Genomic DNA, 14,957 nt, shown 5'->3' on the forward strand with positions numbered 1-14,957 from the left:
GACACTGCAGGACAAGAATTTGGGGACTTCGCAAAGGGTTTTCTGCCGTTCTGGGGATCCATGGCTAACAGCAGGAACATAAGGCAATTGACAAGGGTGGTTGAAACCACCGTGATTGAAACTGCTGGTGCCCTTAGTAACTTGACTGCTGAGCTCCAGTCGGATCGACTTATGACCCTTCAGAACAGGGTCGCATTAGATGTCATACTTGCAGACCGAGGTGGGGTATGTAGATTGATCCAATCGAGTTGCTGTGTTTTCATTCCAGATAATGCTCCAACAGTGTACCAGGCCATCTCTAAACTGCATAAGATTTCCGAATCTATTCATGTGGATAAAGGAGATTGGTCTTTGATGGGATGATTCTGGGAACTGATATCTGCCTGGGGATGGAAAATTCTGATGGTCATTGGGATGGCCTTAGCCATTCTTTTTCTGTTCTGTCTGTGCGTGCAGTGTGCTCCTGCAATATGTGGCCTCTGTGCTGCATCATGTGTAAGGAAACCTGTATCAAGAGACGAGCTAAGTACTAGAATGATGTTACAGCAACATCTCAATGACTTTAGGAATATAGACCTGGACTCAGATTAGCATGAGATTAGGTTAAATTGCCTATGTAAGGGCAAAAGGAGGGTTTGTGGTTCTGAAAAATCTGGACTCGAGAATAAAACTTCGTCGTAACATGACGAATTTAGTATCAAAAGACCAAAAATGGCTAGTACACTATGTACAAGCATTTTCGTCATATTCCAGTGACGATTTCACCTCGAAATCGTCATTTTCGTCTTGAACCCATGGCTTCCATTTTGTGTACGGCAGCCATTTTGTGAGTTGCCCTTTACATAGGCTTATGATACAGCTAAATTCAATTCAAAAGGACACGTACACCTTAATTGACTTTTCTCTGACCTGGGCAGGTTGAAACCATTGCCCCAGGCCGAACCTGTTTGGTCAGTTCCTCTCCCAGTGGCCGAATGAGATAGCATCAAGGCTCAACAGGCCATAAACCCATTCCATCGCACACACCCTGCCGACTCTTGCTCACACCTGTCCCTGCTTTTTTCTCTCTCACTTGCTTTATGATGGGGAGGTGCCCATTTTTTATTGGGGGTCCACCGATATCTGATGAAATGTTGGGCCTTGCCGGGTGATTTGTTGTGGGCTGGACGAAGTGAAATATGGACATGTCATCATGACTCTGCTTTTCCTTTGTAACAAAGAATGTGAATAGTGTACTGTAAATTCGAAAAATGTTTGCCTAAAGCACAATATTTTGTATAATAAGAGAAGCCTGACTTTGTAGGATTGAGCAGTCACCTGAGAATATACATCCCGTGTGTTGTACTTCTAGGACGCTTGTTACCTTGGTTGCAGCCAATAAATTCGATCCTTGACTTCACCTAGAAGACTCTGAGTTTCTGTGGTCTGAATCAGGAAAGAACCCGAGGTCTTTGGGTGTACCCTGGCACCGCTCGGTTACCGGTTTGGTACCGGTTCTGAAAAACCCAGTACCTCATTACCTTCTTTGTGGAACATTGGGATTTGGATTATCATACCTTTAGAATATACTTTTGGATTGTATGGAATACACACTTTGAGGATGTTATAAATAACTCAAGTTTGTTCGAACTATATGGGTGAGATTTACGCCTAGTAGTTTATACTAAGACTATTAAGAAGACCCGCCTGATTTTTGGATACACAACATAGTCATATACCAACGAGTTACCGACACATGGTGAATGAAATAAGAACGCCTGAAGAAGTCTGTTGTACAGAACGAAACGCTTTGGCTGATTGTGGTATATAAACATAAGAAAATAAAAAGCAATTGAACAAGTATCAAGACTCTGCAATTCAATAAGGACTTTAAGAGATATGACCTGATTGAATTTACTTTGCAAGTGGTGCCGGACCAAATTTTGGGACATTTATATTTTACTCTGCTTTAGGAGTGGTGCCCTTGAACAGGGGGTATTTTTGGAGCTGGCACACGGAATCTATTCTTTCTTAATACTGATTGGTCTGTATATATCTGGAGGTTGGTGCTGTTTCTGGTTTATCTGGCCCACTGTCCGTTTTTTTGTATCTATAAAAAAAAAGAGAAGACAGAAATAGTGAACTTCGACAAGAACACCTCACCATGGGAATCCATCTGGTGGTTTGTCAAACTCTGACCCACACACACTCAAAACCGATGCCAGGAACCTAGGAGTAATCATCAACAACAAGCTGGACATGACAACAAAACTTTACCCCATTACTGCATCCCACCCTGAAGACTCGGAGGAATATCTTCAAATGGGTCCCAAGCAATACTACAAAAACTTTCACTCATGCCCTGATCACCAGTAACTTGGACTATGGGAACACCATCTACAGGATCACCAAGCAACTCACTAGACTTCAAACCATCCAGAACTCGGCAGCCATACTTATCCTCAACCTTCCACACAAAACCTGCATCGCACACACCTCGGAACTACACTGGCTCCCTTTACATAAACAGGCTAAATGGAAACTCCTCACACACTCCCAAACCGCCCTATACGTAGCGGTAACACCTCTGCGACAATCTACACCAACAACACAGTCATGATCCAAGCCAATAATGACAACCTAGAAGCATTCGACTCCCTCTTCCCCTCGCTCCGCAATGCCCCCTCACATTCACACCACTCCCGCTTGACCAACTCCGTATTCCCTGATAGACACCCCCTCCAGAAGTTTGCACAAACCAATCCCAAGACCTTTGCCACAAAAGCCAACCTCCCCACCGTCTACCCTTCCCCGATAGTTCACAATGCATTAGCGCCTTCCAAAACTAATCGGAGCCCGTCACAGATAAGGCTCTCCAAACCCCTACAGACTACCACCCACCCCCTCCATCCTTAAACGACCACTCCCAACAAACATCCAGTGAACTTAATCCGCAGTCAATGACTCCAAAATCTCTCCCTCCACCTACACACAAGAGACGGCCGCTTGAATCACGCCGTGATCTTCCACACCACATATCCAGAATTACCCTTAGGGATAACGTCAACAATACCAACACAAAAAGCCAACACCAAGAGCCCAACCAACACCTACACCTGACACCCACATTTATAGATACTAATCACTCAAGGCCGCCCAAGGCTCATCGGCTCAACTCGGCAACAACCCCCTCTGGAACCAGACACAGACCCAAAAGAACAAGAGCCGCAATGTCCTCCCAGGACGCCCCCATCCCCTCCTCCTTAGAGACGACTCAGCGACTTTGTCTGCTGGAAAGCCAGATAGAAACAGTAATACTGGGTCTCAACGAAATCTTACTGAACCTCACCACACCTCAAAAGCCCAACCAACACCCACATCCGACACCCACACTCACCAACACTAATCACTCAAGCCCTCCCAAGACCCAACCGTTCAGCTTGATCACAACCCCCCTCCTGAACAGACACAGAGACCCAAAAGAACAAGAGCCGCAAGTCCACAAGTGAAGTGATAGGTCTTGCCACCTCGTATGAAACATCCACTATTGTCACCTCTGGCTTCAAGATCCAGGTTTTCACTGGATTTGGAAGACACCGCCCCGCCCCCCAGATCCTCAAGACCCCCAGCCTTCCTCAGTAATGTCCCCAGGGCCCCCATAAAGAAGAAACTCAAAAAAGAGGGTTCCAACACCAAATACATGCTCATTAACTGCAGATCGGCCACCAAACATGCAACAGAACTAGCAGAAACCATCCTCGCCCATGACATAGACATCACATTCATCACTGAAACGTGGCTAAATGAGTTCTCTTCCCCAATTATTAACATGCTTGTGCCTTTGGGCTTCACAATCATCCATAAAGACAGAAAAAAACAGTGAGGAGGGGGTCTAGCAATTATACACAAGAACAACATCTCCTTCTAGGAAACTGCACCTGCAAATACAACTCACTTGAATGTCTTACTGCCACCATTAAGACAAGTCTCACACAACAGACTGTTGGAAATTCTTTATGAAAAGGGAATCTACTCTAATGCTTTAGAGTGGCTCAGCTTGTTCCTGAGCAATAGAACACAAATAGTTCAATTAGGTCATTTCCTATCCAAACCATCAGCCATCAGCTGTGGCGTCCCGCAGGCGGCATCTCTAAGTCCCACACTATTTAACGCCTATGTGTCATCTTTGGCAAAAATTTGCAAAAAATGTGGACTCAGCATTTGCTCCTATGCAGACGACATACAGCTGATGGTAGCGCTTAAGGAAAGACCTGAGATTACCAAAATAAAACTGCACAAATGCCTCTCAGAGATGGCACTATGGATGTCTGAGCATTGTTTCAAACTAAATGCAGGGAAATCAGAAATCCTGCTCTTTGGAGGTGCCAACCTAATCTGGGATGCCACCAAACCCTTCGAGAAGCCCCAGCTCGCAAGCAATGTGCAAGAAACCAAGGTATCCTCATCGATAACACCCTTTCCATGAAGGACCATATGTGGGCCCTCTATGGAAAAGGCTTTGCAACTCTGAAACTGCTAACCAGACTTTTCCCTTGGATCCCACTGGACTGCAGGAGAACTGTTACATAGCTCGACTATGGAAACGCCTTATTTTATGCATGACCGAGATCCTTTCCACACGGCTACAAGTGCTTCAAAACGCCGCAGCCAAACTAGTGTGCAATAAAAAGCAGACTGAGCTCAGCATCAATCTTCATGAAAGATCTTCACTGGTTACCCAATCGACAAAGAGCAGTATTTAAACTACTCAGTCATGCACATAAAGTGTTGTACCAAAGTGGCCCTAGAATACTACAAAATAAAAATGAATTCTATGTTCCCACAAGGAGTCTACGGTCACGCCATCAAGCGCTGGCCAAGACAAAGCGTATCAAGAAAATGAGGGCAGAAGGACGCTCTTTTTCACACCTGACGGCTAGGAAATGGAACAAACTCCCCCTAGACTTACGCCCAACTACCTAGCTGTCCGAAAAAAACTTAAAACTTATCTGTTCCCTAAGGACTAACATTCATTCAATTTTCCACCCCACCAGCAGCCCGGCTACGACCTCTCGCTATTCAGCGCCGCGATATCCCTTGGGTTGAATTATGCGCTCTATAAATAAATAAATAAAACACTACTCTGCCATCTCCTCTACTATCCGCCAGGAAACACCTCCTCATTCAGAGAACATCTTTACGACCTGATAACTCACTGCTCACTCTGTGACTCTAACAACATAATTCTAGGCGACCTCAATCTACACTGGAATGAGGAAAATAACTCAGTAATCAAAACCTTGAATAATCTTCTGATCAACAACATCACCCAACACTGCCCAGAGGAAACCCATTACAGAGGCCAAATCCTGGATGCCATTATCGCTCAAGCAGTTAGTCTCTATCGACCACACATTGCCTGTTGACTGGTCTCATCACCATGTCATCCTATTCCACATCAACCAAATGATCCATTGCCAGCCCCCTACGCAGAACTCCTTACCCCCCCTCTGGGCTAGAAATCTAAGTCAGATTCCCCTTGCCGACCTAGAGGAAAGGGTAAGCTCTCTCCTCCCCATCCCCACAGGAGAGGTCTCAACAACAGAACTCACCTCTCACTACAAAACAACTATGACTTCCATTATGGATCAAATAGCTCCCTTGAAACTAAAAAGAGTCAGGAACATTCAATCTAGATCGTGGTTCAACACAGACATAAACTCCGAAAGAAGAGAACTAAGAGCTGCAGAAAGACTCTGGAGGAACAACCCATCCATAATCCTTTTGAGCTTTACTCAAATCAGTGCCCTTGGCAACACAAAAAACAGGCCCAAAGAACTCTTCAATCTCATTAGGCAACTGCCAAGCCTTCTTCGACATCAGTTCTGGCCTCCAAAGACCTGTGTGATAACTTTGCCAATTTCGACGATCAGCGCAGTCCCCCATGCCCCCCCCCCCGACAGTAACTCGCCCCCAGGGACAGAAGAAATAACCCCAAGAATCCACCAAACTACTGGAAATCTTTTAACCCCATCTCCGAAGCAGAGGTCATCAAAATGATTTCCAACTCCAAACCTTCATCACAGCTCAAACTCACCCTAGCCCCGCTCTGGACTGAGATTATAAACAGCTCCCGGAGTACTGGAGTCATGCCTGATTGTCTAAAATCGGCCAAGTCACACCTCTACTGAAAAAAACGGGCTCTGACACAAATGACCTTAATAACTTTGGACCCGTCTCCAACCTCCCTCTCCTAGCGAAAAACCTGGAAAGATGTGTTCTCCTCCAACTTACTCAACATCTGGACAGCACCAACCTTCTAGACCCTCACCAATTGGGTTTCAGAAAAGATTGCAGTACAGAGACAGTGATCCTAAATGTAATAGATGATATGCACAAGTCTCTCGACACAGACCAAAGCTGCGTACTCAGACTCCTGGACCTATCGGCAGCCTTCAACACGGTTGAACACACAAACTACTCATTAAGGTACTTCATGAGCAGGAGAGGTGGTCTTACAGTGGCTCACCTCTATTCTACAGAACTGCACCCAAAAAATACAAATCTAAAACTTCTCATCTGACCTACTCCCCATTAGCAGGGGTGTCCCCCTAGGATTAGTGCTCTCCCCGCAACTTTTCAACATCTATATGGAACCCCTTACCACCATACTAAAAAAACAACAACATTCCCTTCCACCTCTATGCAGACGATACCCAGATCTATCTGGAAACCTCCTCCATTGATGACATTCAGAGACTGAAAGACACTCTCAGAGAAGTCCAACACTGGCTATCACTCGACCACTTGAAACTAAACCAAAACAAGACGGAAACCCTCCTTATCTCTAACAAGGAGAAGAACCTCCAAATCACAGAATGGCTAAAAGCTATTGATGCTCTCAACTGCAATCTCACCCCAGCCGATTCTGTAAAATCGCTGGGAATCACTCTGGACCCAAAATTAGACATGATCAAACGCATCAAGAACACTACAAAGAGCGCCTTCCTCAACCTTAAACTACTCAAAAAAATAAAACCTTTCATCCCTCCCAAAGACCTCAAACAAGTTACTCAATTCCTGGTGCTATCCAGACTGGACCACGGGAATGCAACCCTCACAGGGACATCAAAATCTCACCTAGCTCCCCTCAGATCAACTCTGAACGCAGCAGCCAGAATGGTCACCGGAGTGCAGAAATATGAACACATCTCACCTGCACTCAGAGAGCTAAAATGGCTCCTAATCTAAATGCGTGCCAACTTTAGAACTGCCTGCCTCACTCACAAAGCTCTGCACACAGGGAAACCCGCCTACCTGGCCTCCAAACTTCAGAGGGCTGGTCAGACAAGGAGCCTTAGGAGTACCTACACTCTACTCCTTATCCCCCTGAAAAAACTCGCAAACAAAAAACCTCATCTCGATCCTTCTCAGGAAGTGCACCCAAAATCTGGAACTCATCTCATTCCATATCAGGACTACCCCCTGCTATTTAAAATTCAAAAGGCAGCTCAAAGACCTCCTCAATCGATCTCTCCCGAATGGATAGCTACCGCCTAACCTCTGAAACCTGCCCACAGCAGCACACAGACACTTTGACATTAAGACTTCTACCTCACTCTCCTCACGATTCCCTTCTCCATTCCCCCCTCCCTGAACTAATCTCGTGACAAATCATTTTGCTTTTTACGACGATATTTTGTGATGCGTCTTGAGTAACTGTACATACTACTGTGATAATGTTTCCTAAGAGTGACAAATGGTGTAAAGCGCTCCTACACCGCTGGGACTGGCTAGCGCTATATAAAACTCTTAAATAAATAAATAAATACACACATTCAAGGCTCTACACAACTCGGGCCACAAAAACTTGAACAGTCATATCTCTTTCCACCAACCATCCAGACACCTCCGATCCTCTGTACTCCTACTTGCATACATCCCACGCATATACAAAACCAGATCAAGGGTACAGGCAGTCTCTTGCATTGCACCTAAAGCGTGGAGCGCCTTCCCTCTCCATAGCAGAGCCTCCACCTCTCTTCTTGTGATTAAACGCACCTCTTGTCCACTTTACATTAAAGGAGTACAGGGAGTCGGAAGTAAAACATTTGATCTATTCAAGCTTGTACAGAATGTCTAATACAATTGAGTTTTGAAGGGAAACAAGGCGGGTAGCTTTCATTTCTATAGTAATGTTAATGAGTGCACCAGTAGTCTCATTAATAACCGCTTCCACTACTCTGATCAATTGGTGCACCTGTATACTATTGGCCATAGGACACCAAAAAGGCACTATACCCTTCATTGCATCAGTAAATTGCTGCAGCATGGTATCTGTCTGGTCAACCTGTACTTCCCGTTTATTAAGTTGACGTGTCTTGTGATACTCAGATGGTACAAGGTAAGTGGGAGGAAGAATAAATGCAATATAGCATTTGCCTGACCATCCTTTAGGGAGCTAGACATATACCTGATTACCGCAAACAAAATATGTGTCTTGTGAAGCCACAAATTATGGAGAACTAGTGCATTCTGCTCATACACAGAACTGTGCACAGAGACCTCAGTGAATTGTGGTGTACCAAAATCCTCACCTCAGTACCCAGAACCCCTAACCGACTAGCATCAGTGTCTCATTAGCTCTCCGTCCTATAGCAAAGTTACCAATGATTAGACAACCCAGAACATGAAACTTAGGATACTCTCAGGAATGGTGGGAATCAAGAACACTCTTTCGCTTTTTTCTCATACCAGTCCACAACGTGAGTAATTAGAGACATGGTAAAGTTTCAAATGTTTATTTTAACGACGTGCTCTAAGATGCAAGAATTTTGGCTTACATAAGCAGGCATATGATTACAAATAATACGATCAGCATTGTTACAATACCATAAAAGGCAAAGGAATACCTCATATTATAATGATAGTGGAAACAGGTCCTATAGTGCCTTGTGAACCACTCTCCCCTGCTAGGAACTAGGTTTTTATATAATAATAGAAGGTCTCTTAGGCTTGAATGGGGAACCCCACACCTCCAAGATCAGCAGAAGTGAATCACATCAGGATCAGCAAAGCTCTCTCTCTCTGGAAAAGGATTTTCTCCAAGTGCCCAATTCATGCATACAGTGCAATATTAAAGGCACTAGAATTTCACTTAGCTGCAGCTGTGTTTGTGTTGTCTAGAGCGGGGGCCGATCAACCTGAATAACAGCATACACTGTTATGGTGACCTTGAAGGCTTCTGTACACAGTGTACAGACTGAGGTCGCGATGTAAGTCTTGGGATGTTAAAAACAAGCCGTTCTCATGCGCGGAATAATCCAGCAGTCTAACTTCCAACAACAGTTACATGTAGTGTTATGTGCAAAAGCTGCAAAGTGCAAAATGGCGTTTAACTTCTAATAAGCTTATGCTAACATAGCAATGTGTGCAATCAAGGCCCTGGCATTATTATAACCTCCCCTGATTGGAACACGTACAAGATGGGAGGCAATTTTTAGGAACGCAGAGTTCAAGTTCGAATGAGTCAGAACCAAGTTCAAAATTTGTCAAACTCGATAATTGGAAGTAATAATGTTCGAAGTATCAAGGAAAAAATAAATAAAACAATAATGGGCGTTATACTGCTTATCACAGAAATGGAAAAATAGTTTTAAAAAAATTGAGTACAGTATACGGTGAAGTTGGACGTAGGCAAATTCAATCCATCAGCGTATAGGCACAGTACATTGCAACTGCTTCCAAGAGGAAGTCATTGTTATCATCAGAAAATAATTTAGCCATCCAAGTTAATAGCGTGAAGGAACATACATGTTCTTTGATAGCCGGAGCCTCTACCACCATCAGAGGACAACTAGGGTGTTCTTCAATATAACTGTGTACCAGAAAGTCATGTGCGGCCGTACATATATGTTCCAAATGCCTAGGACTCCATGCACCGCCGCACAGGCCATAATCCCGCCCTCAGAACATTTCAACTAATGAGCAACTAGGGGGCTTATTAGTTGTTCATAATCCGGGTTAGGAGACACCGTATTGCAGAGACACAAATCCAGTGCCCATTCAAAAGAGCAATCCAGGCAATGGAAAACAGGCTGTATGCATGTAAAGTACGAAAACCGGAAAGACAATCCATACGCTACACTCAAGGTGGCGAGAGGTAGTGTTCCATAGTACTCAAGCATCCGGTTGGGAATCTGTAGCAACCGTGGCAGGTCGTCTTGTGACACAGATTGTGCAGCCATTTCTGAGCAAGCAAATCAATAGCAGTACACCGGCAGCCAAGGTGAGATTTAACTTCAAACCGCCAAAGATGCTGGAAAAAATATAATGAAAAAACGCAGGTATCACACCTAATATAGTTTGGAATGAAGTCAGAAGGCCAGAGCTCACTACTTTAAATAAATGTGTCAAGCCAGTTGTTGACGAGGCATTGAATATAGTGTGAATCAAAGCACCGAAATGCAGTGGGAGATCAGTATTTAAAAGCGCACGCACCTCGGTGCGGGTGTTAGCCACGTGAAGGACAAACGTTTCACGGGAAGAAGTAAGGGCAACTTATTTCTGGGACAATAGAGCCCTTATTCGACTCATCTGGTTGAACTATGCTTTCAAGATCGGAATGGAAGGCCAGATGGACACATCAAGCTTCCCATGCGGGCGGAAAAAGCACATTTTTACAGCAGACTACAAGTTGGGAGACGGTCACAATGTATGGAATCCCTGCCAGCATACCGGAGCAATCTTCATTATTTAAAAGTAAACAGCTACCATTAGGTAACAAAGTGAATGTTGGTGTTATAGCTGGAACTAGATTACCATTTAAAATGCAGACTAAATTCAGAACATTCGTGTTACAAGAGCCGTGCAATTGTATGTTCTTGCAAACCAGTGAATGGTCAGGTGTAGAAGTGCACGCTTCTCCCTTTAAATAAACCTCTTTACCCTCCCTCAGGCACCTATAGGTAAATGGGAGAGACCAAAATTCATGGAGAAAGGCACTTCCCAATGGTTCATATCTGCCTATGGCATAATGTTTCATGCACAAACTGAATTTAAACAGGGGAAAAGAGAATTTTATTAACCCAGGAATAAGCCATACAGCTGAATTAGATTCGGCAACAGAAAAAGGTAAAGGTTTCAACTTTTCAATACGCAAAGGTAAATATGCAGGAATTTAGTAACAGGGACTGCAATTCATCAATGGACCTATCGGTGTGATTGTACCATGTAGGGTATTCCCCCAAATCAGGAATTGATGGGGCATTTAATTTTTTAGATGTAGCCAATCCAAAGCAAGTGGTTTGTGAAATAGTCAAGTTCAAAAACAACATATGGTTTGGGATGAAACATGCACGATGCAAAGCTTCAGTGCCCTGTACTTGCCAGCTTTTAGAACCTCAAACTGATTTAAGATCTATAGTATCTTTCCACAGCTCATAGCCCCCTATAGCTAATTGATCGATAAAGGACTTCGAATACAATAATTTAGTGTGGGTGAGTCTAACTTTGGAAGAGGACTATGCAGTCATCTTAAAATAAAATGTGTCAGGATTGGATTGATTAAAATCAGCAAAATAAGTAAACTTGTTGAAAAGAGTTTTCGAGCTGCTTTCAATGGGAGCTGGAAAGGTTCCCATTGTGTATAATTTACCACATTTCTAAATGTGTTTGCTTTATGTAGAAAAAGATTGCCATAGTGTTGGTAGCAGAATAAGTCTGCATAATTAGCTGAATCTAAATACAAATCTTCAGCATCAAAAGCAGCATAATATTTCTAATCAAAGCAGCATAATATTTCTAATCAGAAAAAAGAGCCTCTACGGCTTGGACATCCCAAGCGTATGTTCTGTTTTACAACATCCCCATAGAAACACGAATTACATTGGGGACATTTATAACCTCTGTAGGGCCGTGTATCTGAAATTTGACAGCATCCTACACAATCCCATCTAACGCAGGCCAAGCTGTGATGTTGACAAAAGTCTGGTCTCTCTTCATGATGTGGGACAAGGAGGAAGGTGCCAAATTTCCATCAATTAACCTAATTGTAGATCTTTCTTTAACATAATGTCCATTTACTAGACGAAAAAATGCAACTACAAATCCAATTGACATGAATAAAAAAATCGAAAATTGCACCAGCCAATGTAAGTCCAAGGGGGTATCAAAAAATGTCTTTTAAACCAAACAGCAAAAATAGAAACTTTCGATGGGGACTCTGATGTTGTAGAGTCAGTGCCAAATGAAAAGCGTGACTGGTTAATTGCACTTGTTTGTACACCAGGCAATGAGACATCTGTGGGGTAAGTATACTCAGTATCATCATTGGGGTCAACAGCTGGTGGATTCAATAAAGGATTAGTAACTGTATAAATCTCGACTGCAACATCAGGCCTGTTGGTATTTGTCGGAGCCAAAACTGAATTTCTCAGCATTGCTGGATAAGAGCTGATGTCCTACTAAGAAGAATCAGCCACTCGCTGTAATTTGACATTGTCAATGGAGATGTACCTGTTATCCTTGCGACCAGGAAGTAGAGTTAAAATGACTTTTCTTGTGCCCTGCACTCCAACTCTGGTGCACATTATGACGGGCCAAAATCCTTCTTGTTCTCCACCTTCTCACGAACCAGGTCACTGACTCGGGGTAGCCAGTCATCTACCGGAATCTGAAGCGTAGCATCAGTTGTGGAGGGCAAGTGTTCCTTTGCAAGACCGTCACAGGTCTTTTGTAGGTTCTGTAATACAGCAGAATGATCATCTACGTCAAAGGATGCGGCAGACGCCACCATGTCCAGACCCTTAAGGTCTGGACGAACATTTTGATGCCAAAGAACATTTCGTATGGGGTCCGCCTCCCAGAGACCTTCTAGGGAGATAATTAAGTGCACAATGAATGCTATAGAGAAGGGCTAGCCAGTTCCTGCCAGTATCTAAAACCCTAGCTGTCAAGGATTGCTTTAAGTCACGGTTCATTCGCTCCACAACACTATTACCCTCAGGTCTGTATGGAGACGAACATTTGACCTGGACCCCAATGAACCCATGGCATCCTTGTACGCCTTAGGGGCAAACACTGGACACTGGTCCGAATGAGGGGTGCCACATGCAAAAATTCCCACAAAGACACGCAAATCCCTTACGACAGTTCGGGCATCAGCACTTCGTTGCGGCCAGAGCCAAATAAAGCATGTGCACTAATCCACTGCAACTAAGATGTACTTATATGCAGTATCTGAGGAGAATGGAACGCAGTGATCTAAATAAACACCCAAGTGGTTTGTTAGATATCTACAACTGTGTCTGGGGCGGGTGCGCAGCAGTTGAAGGTTTTATCTGCTGGCAAATATCACAAGGAAGGACATAGTCACGCGTCTGTTTGTATAATCCACGCCACCAGTAACGCTGCTACAAGAGCGATACAACAACAGGATGGCCAGATAGATTAGTACAATATATTGTCACCCCACCTTGCCAAAAATCCTAAGCGGGCAAACTTTTCATTTAGTAATTTTTACTTTTTTCATGATTTTACAAAAAACATTTCAATATATCCAGACACAAAGCGTACTCAAATAGCGACATTCACATATAACACCATAGTACAAATAAACATTTCACAAACAATATAAATGAATAACATCGATGTAAACACCATATACAAACAAGGGGAAAGAAAAGATGCCTCTAGTCATTTAATTCATGGGGCACCAGTCCTAATAACATAAAAGCAGACAAGCGGCCCTTCACTCCTTTCTGCGGGCCTGCTTGTTTGGCTATGCTAGAACCTCTTACTTTCAAGGGTCTAGTGACAAGGGGAGTCTATCCTAAATTGCAATCCTGTAGCACCCTTTATAAATCCTGTTCCAGCACAGGGTCAACGCGTTTCGAACCCGGACTTTGTTTGGGGGTTCTCCTCAGGACATGGACTGGAAAATGGCCTTCACTTTAATTCTTTGAGTCTTCCCAGAGCAGCTGTGTATAGTTCGTGGGGAAGCAGTAGCACTCTACAATTCTCACTGTAGTTTTCGTGGCTTGTAGCGCGATGCGCTGTGGCTTGTGGGTACGTGATGCGCGCTGACATTCCATGTGGAAGCTGCCAGTTGGTAGGCGAACTGAAGGAGAATGAACGAACGATTTTCGCAGTGAATAGAGAAAAATCACTGCCGCATGATACAAAAATCACGAGTGCACACGAACGGATCTGCTCCACCAAGAGGTCCGGAGGACCGTGTTGCCCACAAGCCACAGCGCATCGCGCTACAAGCCACGAAATAGTACCCACCACTATTGTACAGGCTGCTGAATAAGCATGCTTTGCTCCTGCTGCAGGTTGCGCGGATCCGTCTGTGTAAATGATACAATGGAAATCCTCCAGCGGGCGCAAGGAAAAAGGAGCTGGATGAACAAATTCTTACTGCAAGTTCTCCTGAGTTTACAAAGAGGAATCAAAAATAAACATGACATCCGGAGATGTCAAGGATGTGGCCCATTGTATCCAACGAGGATGCAAAGCTTTTGAATTTGGTACACTGGCTTTCGTCACTGCCTCTAGGGCAGGATAAAGGTGTAACAACCAACATGTGTTTCCCCTGCGACAACGCTCCTTCTTTTAGAATCGCCGTCTGCACTGCAGTCAAAACTTTTTCCACAGAGGAAAATCGCATTTCAGCCGAAGTGTACAAGTGTGACTTGTAAGCAGTAGGGACTGTGTCTCCTTCATTAAAAGTCAGGTACTTGAAACCAACTGCGCCTGGCACAATTCTTATTACCAGCTTAGTGTGGTTGTCACAAGTCGGTAACTGTTTAGATTCAAGAAGATCAGACTGCAGAGAATGCGGTGTAGCTGAATGTTCAGGCAGCCAGCAATATTTGGTAAAAGTTGGTTGTATCAAGGCATAAAGTGGCTTGATACGCTCGGCATATTCGGGAATATAAGTACGCCTGAAATTCAGAAAACCCAGTAAAGAGTGT

At 44.0% G+C, this 14,957-nt stretch overlaps 1 protein-coding gene across 6 annotated transcripts in view; it reads left to right on the top strand.

Annotated features, from left to right (window-relative positions):
* The window catches only part of LOC144819281 (uncharacterized), a 752,536-nt gene that overhangs the window by 61,369 nt on the left and 676,210 nt on the right, over window positions 1–14,957 (top strand). The gene's annotated exons all lie outside the window — the stretch shown is intronic.

Source organism: Lissotriton helveticus, chromosome 2_1 (genome assembly GCF_964261635.1).
Source record: "Lissotriton helveticus chromosome 2_1, aLisHel1.1, whole genome shotgun sequence".
In the NCBI taxonomy this organism is placed as follows: domain Eukaryota; kingdom Metazoa; phylum Chordata; class Amphibia; order Caudata; family Salamandridae; genus Lissotriton; species Lissotriton helveticus.